This window comes from Felis catus, chromosome D1 (genome assembly GCF_018350175.1).
Source record: "Felis catus isolate Fca126 chromosome D1, F.catus_Fca126_mat1.0, whole genome shotgun sequence".
NCBI classification, from domain to species: domain Eukaryota; kingdom Metazoa; phylum Chordata; class Mammalia; order Carnivora; family Felidae; genus Felis; species Felis catus.
This window is the reverse complement of record NC_058377.1, coordinates 41,367,921-41,381,301: the sequence shown is the minus strand read 5'-3', so window position 1 is coordinate 41,381,301 and position 13,381 is coordinate 41,367,921. Positions and strand designations below refer to the sequence as shown.

Genomic DNA, 13,381 nt, shown 5'->3' with positions numbered 1-13,381 from the left:
TCAAGCATAATAACATTCACATTATAGGGATCCCAGAAAGAGAAGAGAAACAGGAACAGAAAATTAAATAATTACAATTAATTAAATTAAAAATACAAAAATAAATTAAATATAAACATAAGATGGCAAAAAAAAATTGTGATAAAGCAAGAATTTTAAAGGTTGCAAGAGAAAAGAAGGCAGTTACATACGAAAGAAACTCTATAAGCCTATCAGCTGCTTTTTCAGCATAAACCTTGCAGGCCAGAAGGCAGTAGTAAGGTATATTCAAAGTGCTGAAAAGGAAAAATCCGCAGCCAAGAATAATATATCCAGCAAGGCTACCATTCAGAATAGAAGGACAGCTAAAGAGTTTCCCAGACAAAAAAAAAAAAAAAAAAAAAAGTTAAAAGAATTTACGACCACTAAGCCAGCCATATAAGAAAGGGGAACTCAGGAGTGGAAAACAAAAACCATAAGTACGAAAAAGAAAAAAACATGAAGCAAAAAAGGGGAAAAAGTAAGTATTTCTGTAAAAATCAGCTAAAATAAGCACAGAATACAATGATGTCAAAGATGTTCTCAAATGTTGAGGGGACAGGAGTAAAGAATGGGTTCAAAATCAAGTAACTATCAGCTTTATGTAGGCGGCTACATGCAGAAGATAATATAAATAAACTTTATGGTAACCACAAATTAAAAACCAGTAATAGATAGACAAAAAAATAGGGGCACCTCAGTGGTTCAGTCTGTTAAGTGACCAGCTCTTGGTTTCAGCTAGTTTGTAAGTTTGAGCCCTACGTCAAGTTCTGTGCTGACAGTGTGGGGCCTGCTTGGAATTCTCTCTCCTCCCCTCTTTTTTTTTTTGCCCCTCCCCCATCTCTCTCTCCCTCAAAATAAATAAACAACTTCAAAAAATATGTGCAAAAACTAAAGAGTAAGAAGTCCAAGTATTTCATTAAATAAAGTCAACTTATGACACAAGAGAACAAGAAAGGAACAGAGATGAAATACAAAAAACAACCATAAAAAAGTAACAAAATGGCAATAAGGACCCACATATCAATAATCACTTTGAATGTAAATGGACTAAATGGTGCAAACAAAAGATACAGACAGAATGGATTAAAGAAAAAAAAAAAAAACAATACCCATCTATACGTTGCCTACAAGCGACTTATTTCGGAACTAAAGATACACGCAGACTGAAAGTCAAGGGATGGAGAAATATTTATCATGCAAATGGAAGTGAAAAGAAAGCCAGAGTAGCAATACTTACATTAGACAAAATAGACCTTAAAACAAAGACTATAACAAGGAACAAAAAAGGACACTATACAATCATAAAGGGAACTATCCAACAAGAGAATATAGCAATTGTAAATGTACCTGTGCCCAAAATGGGAGCATACAAATACATAAAGCAGCTAATAACAAACATAAAGGCACTAACTGATAGCAATACAATAATATTAGAGGACTTTAACACCCCATTTACATCAATGGATAAATTGTGCAAACAGAAAATCAACAAGGAGAGAGTGGCTTTGAATGACATGTTGGACTAGGTGGATTTAAAAGATATATTCAGGACATTCCATCCTAAAACAGCAGAATACACATTCTTTTCAAAGGTACATGGAATATTCACCAGAATAGATCATGTATTAGGCCACAAAACAAACTTCAACAAATTCAAGAAGATCAAAGTCATACCATGCATTTTTCTGACCACAAAACTATGAAAGTGGAAGCTAACCACAAGAAAAAAAACCTGGAAAGCACACAACTACATGGAGGTTAAATAATATGCCACTAAACAATGAGTGGGTCAACCAAGAAATCAATGACAAAATCAAAAAATGCATGGAGACCAATGAAAATGAAAACACAGTGGTCCAAAATCTTTGGTTTACAGCAAAAGGTGTTCTGAGATGGAAGTTTATACAGGCCTACCTTATGCAGCAAGAATATTCTCAAATAAACAATCTAAACTTAAATCTAAAGGAAATAGAAAAAGGACAACAAACAAAATCCAAAAGCATTAGAAGGAAAAAAGAAATACTAGAAAGAGAAACCAAAAAACACAAAGAACAAAAAACAATAGAATGGATCAATGAAAACAGAAGCTGGTTCTTTGAAAAGATCAACAAAATTGATAAACCCTTAGCCAGACTCATCAGAAGAAAGAAAGAAAGAAAGAAAGAAAGAAAGAAAGAAAGAAAGAAAGAAAGAGGTCTCATATGAACAAAATCAGAAGTGAAAAGGGAGAAGTAACAACCAACATTATAGAAATACAAAAGATTATAAGAGATTATGAAAAATTATATGCCAACAAATTGGATAACCTAGAAGAAATGGATAAATTCCTAGAAACAAATAACCTCTCAAAACTGAATAGCCTAAACAATCTTGAAAAAGAAAAACATAGAGGAGGTATTACAAATCCAGATTTCAGATTATAAAACAAAGCTATAATAATCAAAGCAGTATGGGACTGACACAAAAATGGGTAGATCAATGGAATAGAATAGAAAGCCCAGAAATAAACTCATGTTTACATGATCAATTAATCTTTGACAAAGGAAGAAAGAATATGCAATGGGAAAAATACAGCCTCTTCAACATATGGTGTTGGGAAAATTGGGCAGCAATATGCAAAAAAATGAAATTGGGCCACTGCTTACACCATACACAAAGATAAATTCAAAATGATTAAGCACCTAAATGTGAAATCTGAAGCCATAAAAATCCTAGAAGAGAACATAGGCAGTAATCTCTCCTACATTGGATGTAGCCACTTTTCTCTAGATAATGTCTCCTAAAGCAAGGGAAACAAAAGCAAAAATAAACTATTAGGACTACATCAAAATAAAAAGTTTCTGCACAGCAAAGGAAACAATGAATAAAACTAAAAGATAGCCTATGGAATGAGAGGAGATATTTGCAAATGACATATCCCGTAAAGGGTTAGTATCCAAACTATATAAAAAAAACTTAAAACACTCAACACCCCAAAACAAATAATTCACTGAACAAAATGGACAGAAGACATGAACATACATTTCTCCAAAGAAGAAGTATAGATGGCCACCAGACACATGAAAAGAATGGTCAACATCACTCATCAGGGAAATGCAAACAAAACTACAATGAGATATTGCCTCACAACTGTTAGAATGACTAAAATTGAAAACACAAGAAACAACAGTTGTTGGAAAGGATGTGAAGAAATAGGAACACTCATGCACTGTTGGTAGGAGTGCAAACTGGTGCAGCCACTGTGAAAAACAGTATGTAGTTACCTAAAAAAGTTTAAAATGAAACTAGCCTATGATTGCAGTAATCACACTACTGGGTATTTATCCAAAAATATACAAAAACACGGATTCAAAGGGATACATGCACCCCGAAGTTTATAGCACCATTATTTACAACAGCCAAGATATGGAAGCAGCCCAATTGTCCATTGACAGATGAATGGATAAAGAAGATGTGGTATATAAATGCAATGGAATATTATTTAGCCACAAACACACACACACACACAAATTAAATCTTGCCATTTGCATTGACATGGATGGAGTTAGAAAATATAATACTAAATAAATCAGAGTAAGACAAATACCATATGATTTCACTCAAATGTGAAATTTAAGAAACAAAACAAACAAGCAAAGAAAAAAAAAGAGACCGAGACAAACTAAAATACAGATTCTTAACTATAGAGAGCAAACTGATGGTTACCAGAGGGCAGGTGGGTGGGGGGACAGGTGAAATAGGTGAAGGGGATTAAGAGTCCACGTATCTTAATGGGTACTGAGTAATGTATGTAATATATGGAATTGTTGAATCACTATATTGTACATGTGAAACTAATATAACACTATACGTTAACTATACTGGAATTAAAATCAAAAACTTAGGCAAAGTAAAAAAAAAAAATAATAATAAAGACAAAACTTTGAGAGAGAAAGAAGTGGTGAAGCAAGCTTTGTTCTGGATATCTCTTGTGATGGTGAGCACTTTCCACTACCAAGAGGTGATATATTAAGCATTTACACAGTGTATGACTTAAAGAGAGTACTAAATGATAGATAACTGAAATAAAGTTGAATAGAATCTCAGAAAGTCTACTGTACCAGATTGAGTTATTTACAGTCTTTTCTGTTGTCTCTACCTGTTTCATGCCATGTAATCATTATACCAAGTATATTTGCATTTGTGAACAAAGAGAGGAGTCATACCACCTCTACAGCCCCCATGTATCTAGTCATATTTCCAGTATAAACGACCAGGGCCACCCCATGGCCACACTGCTCACTGCACAACTCCAGGCAACCCTCCAGTGGTCACCAATAGGAGTGGCCCTTCCTGGAGGCTCACCACATGATAACCCTACAAAATTCCTTTCAGGCATGAGGCCCTCAGGACAGATGCAGCTTTGATGACTCCTTCTGGACTAGGGTTCAGAGTCTGTCTGTCTTTTCCTGTCCTGAGGAGAAAAGGAGATGTAGTGTTAGGTCTTTGGGGATCATCTGAATGAATGTAGTGACAAATGTGAATGTCAGTCCCAGGCTGTGACAAGGGCTTAAAGCTTCATAGAGGACTCATTCACCACTTCCTGACTTAACTGGTCCCTTTCCCCGAGGCTATTATGCCTGCCATAGGGGCCTTCCCCTTACTGTTATCTCCTCCAAAACGTAGGGCAAAAGGTTAAGTAGGATCTTACTACTATTAGCTTAACTGCTCAGTCTTAAGAAATACAATAAGCTAATCATCATTTTGGTTAGGTCATACTGACCAACATGAACAAATCTGGGTGGGGGGGGGCGGGGTGGTGCTGTTCTATTCATCTGAAGTGAAGACACACTATTTGAACCCTAAATACAGTGTTTATGACTTCTGTTACTTTTTGTTAGTAAGGAAAGATCATAAGAATACTGTGTGAGAACATTCTCAATATATAGACTGATACTTATATTGCTTTTTCTCATCATCTAAGTTTAAATTCTTGCAAATAGAATTTTAAAAATATCTTAAAATTTTTTTTTATATAACACCATACAGGAAACATTTGCTCACTCCACAAATAATGAATACTTTCATAAGTGCCAGGGAAATAAAGACGAACAAGACAGACACAGCCACTGCCTCAAGCTGATAATAATTTGTCTCCAGGATCTTGAAAGGAATAAAAGATTTTTCCAACCTGCATACTTCCTGTAAGGAAAACCATCTCATCCAGTGTTAATCCCATAGTAGGAGCTCAGCAATGGTTCATTTATGATAAAGAATAATCAGTCCTTCATGAAACTGATTCAGTACTCCAGAAATGTCACTATTTAAATGTGTCCTCCATTTTTCCATCTCTTCATATCAAAGTGACAATTGGTCTCAGCACCTGCAAGGTGCACACAGGTAACTTACTAAAAGTGTAAACACGCACTGATCAGCATGCAGAAGATCTAGATGCTGACATTTATTTTGTCTCTTCTTTCTGGGTGGCATTAAAGTCCCATTGAGAAGGAAAAGCAAAAGTCTGGGTTGGATTATAGACAAATGGGAGCCTAAAAGTCATGAGCAAGCAATTGATCTCTCATCTACATTATTAATCCTAGCACTTAAGTTACTTAAGTAAAAACTGGGGACGTATTTTAGGCTTCACTGTGGAGCCCCAGCACTCTAAGATCCCAGATATTTGAGATTCAGAGTTCTGTTATAGCTTAAAATATTTCTCAGTAAAGGGATGCCTGGGTGACTCAGTCAGTTAAGCGTCTGACTCTTGGTTTTGGCTCAGATCATAATCTCATGGTTCATGAGTTCGAGCCCCACTTCAGGCTCTGTGCTGCACTCTGCACTCTCTCTCTCTCCCTCCCTCCCTCTCCCCTCCAAAGCACTCTCTTTCTCTCTCTCAAAATGAAGAAACTTAAAAAAATAATATTGCTCAGTAAGTTATAACCCCACATATAGGAAATTACCCTAGGCCTTCCAGTAGGACTCCAAGAGTTGAAATTCATTGAGGTCCAACTGTTCTGTTAAACTTAACAAGGGTGGCCTGTATCTATGGCCAAATACCCTTTGTTCCAATAGGACTTATCTTCTCAAAATATCATGCCCTTTTGTAATTCAGGATACATTTGAGGTTTATCAAACCCGATTCCATCACCACCACCATGAATACAAACACATGCACACACACCCCACACACACACATTTTTCTTCCTATAGGAAATCCTTAATTATCCGTAAGGGCTCAGACCAAATATTCCTTCTTCTGTATCAGTGTCCTACAGGCAGAGCTCCAATATAATGCTGTTCATATTTCCAGTTTGAAATTTAACACATGATATTGTAAGATAAATATTTACATCCAGGTTCCCCAACTAATCAATGAATTCCTTAAGGATAGAGACTGAGACCTATTTATCTTCTTGCCACAAAGCCTAGAACACAGTAAGTGCTTAATAAACCCTGAATAAATACAAACATGGTTGAATGCAACAAACCAACCTATCCTAGAATATTTCATAGGCCCACCACCACAAAGGTCACCTGTCAGGACAACCATCCTCAAGTGGAGCCAGTTTACTTTAGATCTAAAGTTAATCCTTAAAGGGTCACTCTGAGGACATCTAACTCTCTATGGGTTTAGGGATATTAGTAGAAGGCGTAATTTTTTTTTTTTAAATTATGATAGATGAAAAATAGATAGATAGATAGATAGATAGATAGATAGATAGATGATAGATATTCCAAGAAGCTCTGGGGCTTTGCAGAGAAATATGTGAATTTAAAGGAAAAGAAATATTCCATCTCCGGCACAACCTCAAGTACCAAGAGCTGATTTTTCTTAATGAAGTGTTAACAAAGTGTTAGCACAGACCAGAACACTGCTGATTTGCATACTCCTTGGTTAATAGTATTAAACTAGGATTGCATGGATGTTAAATCCTGTTTATGTTAAAGAACTAAAATGCCTGTTAAGATTATTGATTCTTTTTGGAGACTCTTCGTACAGAGTAGACTAGTAAATTAAACGTGGATTCATTTGATTGCTCTGGAATGGTTACAATTCTAATTTTCCTTTTTTTTTTTTTTGTAATTTTTTAGTGTTCATTCATTTTTGAGAGAAAGAGAAACAGAGTATGAGCGGGGGAGGGGCAGAGAGAGAGGGAGACACAGAATCTGAAGCAGGTTCCAGGCTCTGAGCTGTCAGCACAGAGCCCCACATGGGGCTTGAACTCGTTAACTCCAAGATCATGACCTGAGCCTAACTCCAAGATCATGACCTGAGCCAAAGTCAGACGCTTAACCGACTGAGCCACCCAGGCAGGCGCCCCTGCAATTCTAATTTTCAAATAATATTTCTTCATTGTATCTTCATTGGATACATTTCTTCATTGTATTCAGAAACTAAAAGGTTGACTGGCCTTGAATTTTACAGACAACCTCTTGGTCCTGAAAATTTGAGATTTTGTGTACACCAGAGAAAGAGTTAATAAGCACTGGACCCAAAGTCACTGAACCCAGCCATTCACTGTTGACCACAGAAGTACTGGGAGGCATAAGTGCTAATGAACATACTGCATCACTGTTTTTTAAAATACAGTGTAATTACCTTCTGGAACATGATGTATCAGCAAAGTACCTTAAACAGAAATGCAAATGTACAAATAGTTATATATATTAATTTAATACATAAATATTTACATAATATATAAAATCATATTATAGTATATTTATTTAATATTGATATCTGACATTTAAATATTTAAACATATTTATATAGCTTATAAATAATACATTTATATAAGTTATATATTAGCTTAATATATAAGTATATATTAAATTATATATTGTATATACATATTTATAATACATATAAATATATAAATACTTGGTACATGCATTTAACACAATGTACAATGAGGTTTCAAGCTATACTGATGATAAATACAAATTCGTACGTGCATTTTATTTTCCTCCTGTTAGTATTACACCCATATATTCATCTGGAACTTCAAACTTATCAACTCAACAGCCACAAAAGTTACTTTTCATCTTCTTTTTCCTCCTCCCATAGCCCTCTCCCTGTTCGGGTCAATAGCTACCCAGTGAACCTGCAAAAGTCATCCATACTTCTCTATGTCCCTCATTTCCCCACACAGCAATGAATTACTAAGTAATTCCAACTTGACCTCTTTAATGTTTCCCAGAAGATACCTTTTGTCCTCTTCCTACAACTACTTCCCTGGTTTAAACCCTCCTCATATCTCCTGAGCATCACTTTCTCTCCGGAATCTGTCCTCCAACCAGTTACCACCATGGTTCATCCAAAATCCTGATGTTTCCTTGGTTTAAAACCCTTCAAGGGGCACCTGGGTGGCTCAGTCCAGTTAAGCACCCTCCTCTTGGTTTTGGCTCGGATCGTGATCTCCAGGTTGGTGAAATTCAGCCCGTGTCAGGCTCCATCCACACTGAGTGGGGAGCCTGCTTGGGATTCTCTCTCTCTCTCTGCCCCTCCCTCCCTCACGCACAGGTGCTCTCTCTAAAATAAAACGAAATAGAGTAAAATAAAAGAATAAAATAAAACAAAATAAAATAAAATAAAATAAAATAAAATAACCACACAGAACCTTCGACGACAGCACATTACTCACATGACAGGTTCAAGCTCCCTAACAAACCAGGAAAGAAGTGTCTCTGCTCACCTTTCAATCTCATCTCCAGGAACCGCATGCCTTGCTCTTTACATTCCAAAACACCTAAGTATTTATGCTCCTTTTACACAGAGCATGACGGTTTTCGTTTGTTTTACTTTTCTGGATTTTTTTTTTTTTTTTTTTTTTTTTTTTTTAATTCTGAGCCGTTCCTCGGCGTTCTTTCCTCATCTTGGCCTTGGGGATTTCAAGACGGAACTCAGATGTGTTCTCTATAGAGCCTTCTCTGACCTCTCAGGTTTCCCTTCTAGGTATTCTTCTCCTCTTCGTGCTTCGGTCTGGCGTCGTTCTTCTCCCCTACTGCTTCCTGGCATGGTGAGGGGGAGGTCAGACCCCGGATCAGGATGAGCCCTCGGAGGAGGCCCCTCCCCCACCCCTCTGCCCTCGGGGTGACCTTTCCGCTCCCGCGTCGCACAGCCGGAGCCATTCTCCAGGAGGCTGCCTGGAGCCCGGAGACAGCAGCTTGCTATTGACACCACCTGGACAGGACACGTGATGTCAGCCCCTTAAGTCCTCGTTATAAGCGTTGAAGACTCTGGCGCGCAGGTGCAGAGATTTACGCAAGTTGCGCCGACCCAAGACAAGCCCCGACCCAAGACACGCCCGCAGGTAAGTTCCCTTACTAAACCTGCCACGGACCTATCCAGGAGCGGCCTCTTTCCTTAGCGTGTCCTCGTCCTCTGGGTACGGGACCGGTTTGCAAACCAGCAATTGGTGAGCCAGCCGGGGTCGGCGGAAACGAGTCTTGGGGAAGAGGCCTCTGTGGGGGGAAATCCCGAGCTGGCCACCCACCTCTGTGTGGGGAGGGTTGGCCCGTACGCTAGAAGCTGTGGACCACCCTGGGACACCCCCCAAAACGCGCTTGTCTGAGGAACTGGGCCGAGCCCACTGCCGCAGAGAAGGGAAGCGCGTGGCGGCCACGGTGGGCTGGCCTCTAAGGGGGCAGCTTTGCGGGCTCTAGATGCCCCACTCGGGGCTGGAGCTCGCGTTAGAAAGGAGGAAGCACGAGGTTGGAGAAGGGCGGGTGCCCCCTACTCCGCTGGCTTTGGGGCCAGCAGACAAGGTGGGAGAGCAAGATAATCATCTGGGCAACTTAGCCTGCAGTTTTGCAAAGCTGGGCGGGCCCATGGTGGATTAAAGCCTGTGCATTTGGGACAAAGCCTGATTGAGCGGCCAAGACGAGGATCCCAGGCAAAGTGAAGAGAACCAAAGGAAGGATGTTGTGTTGATTGACAGCGAAAGGGAGGAAGTACCCTGTGCCATTGGACCCCTACTGCAAAGAAAATGTTTAAATAGGCATTATCCTTGACTTCTGATAATAGAGAAATATACCCCAAAACTCCTAGAAGACTTGCATTCTTTCTCTGTCCCTTGAAGATATAAATCTTACCAGGTGTTTGAAAGGTAAATACCCCAGGAGATAACTAAAAACACTGCCACTGTTCCCTGAGACTAGACAATGTGCTTCATGAAGGTAAGAACTATATTTGTTTGTTGATCACATCCCCTAAACCTAAGATGTGGCCTGGGAGACACTTGTTGAATGAATGAATAAAGCCATTCTTGTTCACTTCTAACTTCCCTTAAGAATTTTTTTTAAGCTCTTGGGGCACCTGGGTGGCACAGTCTATTAAGCCTCTGACTCTAGATCTTGGCTCAGATGAGGATCTCGAGGTTGGTGAGTTCGAGCCCCGCCTGGGCTCTGAGCTGAAGGTGCAGAACCTGCTTGGGAGTCTGTCTCTCCTTCTCTGCCCCTCCCCTGCTTTTGTGTGTACACGCACACTCGCTCGTTCTCACACACTCTCAAAAATAAATATTTAAAAAAAAAAGAATTTTTTTCAATTCTTAGGCAGGAGTGACCAAAGTTCTCAGAGCTCTTCTTGCCTCATTCTTTTCTACACTATTCATCTACTTCACAAATTCTTCTCTTATACCTTTCCCCTCCCTGCTATTTTATGGTTTTTAAAACTAATTTCAGAATACTTCAGGATGGTCTCTATTACCTCTTTCATTAGCTCTAAACATGGCTGCACTTAATTTCCTACTGGATAGGTCTGTGCAATCCTAGAATATACTGCTCACCTCTCTCACACATACATAGTGAAACTACTTGCTTTAATTTTCTCTCTCTCTGCTTAGTTGTGGAGGAAAAGGACCAAAAAAACATTCTTGGCTTCCTGATCTTTCTGACATGACTTCCAACTTGAGTACATCCTGAGACACTCCCCCACAAAGCAGAAATAATTACCTCCTCCTTCATTCTTGTATTGCATTATGTGACACAACAATGAACAAGATACAATCCTGCCTTCAAAGGGTATAGATGTGTGAAGAAATAAGACAAAGCAGACAACTGCAGCCCAGTTGTGGAAAACATTGTAACTCTCACCAGGGAGTTACTTTGAGAACTGGAGCCCCAAGGACAGGGAGCTGAGGTGCAGGAGACCTGCCTGTCTCCCCCAGAAGTGGAATTCTGCCCCTGCAGTGCTGTTCTCCGCCTTGTGTCCAGCTCAGGGGTGTCTGCAGGTGCTCTGGCAGTGACCAGCATGTGTGTTTCAGCCCTTCAACCACAAAGCAAAATAAGCAAGTCGCAGGCACTGCCTTAACGGGATTGCCAGTTAAGAGGGTGGTTAGTTCTTGGGATAGAATTTTAGGCTACTCAAAAGGGATGCCTGTCCTCAAACTCCTAAATGTACTTGTTTGGGAGAGTGTCAAAGTTATCAGACCTTGGTTCAACTCAGTGCACGGCTCAGAACAATAGCTCTCTTCTCTAAGAATCGTAAAAGCGGTCACAACTGAGCCTGCCTCAGAAAAGAGCAGGCTCACTTTCTTAAGTGTGTTAACCAGCTGGTGTTGCAGTTAATAAAACCTTGAAGCTGTTGCTTAGAAGCCTTTGATGGGAATGGAGAATTTAGTAAACATTTATGTATACCTTTATGTATTCATGCATTCGATAAACACTTATGGAGAAACCACTGTGTGTCAGGAAATGTACTAGGACATAGGGAGACAATCATGAATAAAACATAACCCCTACCACCAAAGGGTTTACCTTTTAGGAATTCGGGTAGCCTTCAATTATAATATGCACATGGAACGTGTGGGAGGGTTTGAGAGGAGATCACGGAAGGCTTCCCAGTCAAGTCAGCTTCCACACCCAGTCTTGAAGAGATTAAAAAAGGGGCTTAGGACCCAACCTCGCATTTGCTCTCAAGTTAACTCAGACTTGTGGGGCACACCTCTCCGCCTTAACTCTGTACTGCAGCAGTTCTGGCGATCCTCTCCTGAGATGAATGGAGACGTGCGGTAGAGGCACAGGACAGGGCTGGATTCGTTGGCTCACGTGTGATAGTCTTGCTAAATGAGTCCCAACTGCAGTGTTTACTGAATATATTCTTCATTAAGACAACAAACCTCTTCTCTAAACTTGAGGCATAAAAGTCTTTGTTTCACCTCTGGAAATCTGCATCTACTTGTGCATGATTGAGTGAACCCAGAACAACAGAAAATAAAAGTACTTATCAATAACCTTACTGATTGGTTCTGAAATGGAGACTATTCTATGTTCTGGAATGAATATACTTCATGTTTTTCTTAAAAAAAAATTTTTTTTAATGTTTTTACTTATTTTTGAGAGAGAGATAGAACAAGGGACAGAGAGTGAGAGGGAGACACAGAATCTGAAGCAGGCTCCAGGCTCTGAGCTGTCAACACAGAGCCCGATGCGGGGCTTGTACTCACAAACTGCAAGATCATGACCTGAGCTGCAGTTGGACGCTCAACCGACCAAGCCACCCAGGCGTACCTATGTTTTTCCATAGGAGGGTTTCAGTGTTGTTTTATTTGATCTGTTTCATTGGCTTTAAGTCACAGCTTAAAAACCAGGCATATACATTTAAAAGTACTTCACCAAACAGCTGCCTTCTTTCCCAGCACAAAATCTTTCTGTAACCATTTGAGTCACTACAATTATGGATATATTTTGTTTGTGATGGAACTTTAAATTGTTGAGACTAAAGGAGCCCAGGTGGCTCAGTCGGTTAAGCCTCTGACTTTGGATCAGGTCATGATCTAGAGGTTCCACCCCATGTCCTGCTCTGTGCTGACAGCTCAGAGCCTGGAGCCTCCTTTGGGTTTTGTCTCCCTCTATCTCTGCCCCTCCCCCACTGTACCCTGTGTGTCTCTTTCTCAAAAATAAATAAACATTAAATTGTTGAGACTAAACATTAACCAAAATTTTTCAAAACGGATGCCTCACAGGGTGCCTGGGTGGCTCCACTGGTTAAGTGGCCAACTCTTGTCTGCTCAGGTCATGATCTAATGGTGGTGAGATTGAGCCCAACATTGGGCTCTGTGCTGAGAGTGGAGCCTACTTAAGATTCTCTCCCTCTCCCTCCCTCTGTCCTACCCCACTTGCATGTGCGTGCATGCTCTCTCTCTCTCTCTCTCCTTCTGGCTCTCAAAAAAAAGGGGGAGGGGAGATGCCCCACAAAGTGATTACTTGGGTTATCCCCAAGGGAATAGTATTGAGGTAAGGGTGGGCTCTGTTTTTTACTTTGAACATTTCAGAAGTGAGCGTTTCGTTTTTGTAATACAAAATACAGTAAAGATGGAGGCTATAACTGCCAAATTTTGATTCTGTGATGAGACCCAGGAGAAAATAATATATTTCTCATGCC

General features: G+C 39.8%; 2 long non-coding RNA genes across 4 annotated transcripts in view; one reads left to right on the top strand and one right to left on the bottom strand.

The window, feature by feature from the left end:
- Positions 1–9,283, bottom strand: part of LOC123380445 — a 131,154-nt gene extending 121,871 nt beyond the window's left edge. For both annotated transcript variants that reach the window (XR_006586208.1, XR_006586207.1), the window contains exon 1: positions 8,694–9,283. This is a non-coding gene — a long non-coding RNA (uncharacterized LOC123380445). The remainder of the gene's footprint in view (positions 1–8,693) is intronic.
- Positions 9,108–13,381, top strand: part of LOC123380444 — a 44,692-nt gene continuing 40,418 nt past the window's right edge. The window contains exon 1 of one of the 2 annotated variants that reach the window (XR_006586206.1): positions 9,108–9,311. This is a non-coding gene — a long non-coding RNA (uncharacterized LOC123380444). The remainder of the gene's footprint in view (positions 9,312–13,381) is intronic. The other variant, XR_006586205.1, reaches the window with a different exon arrangement.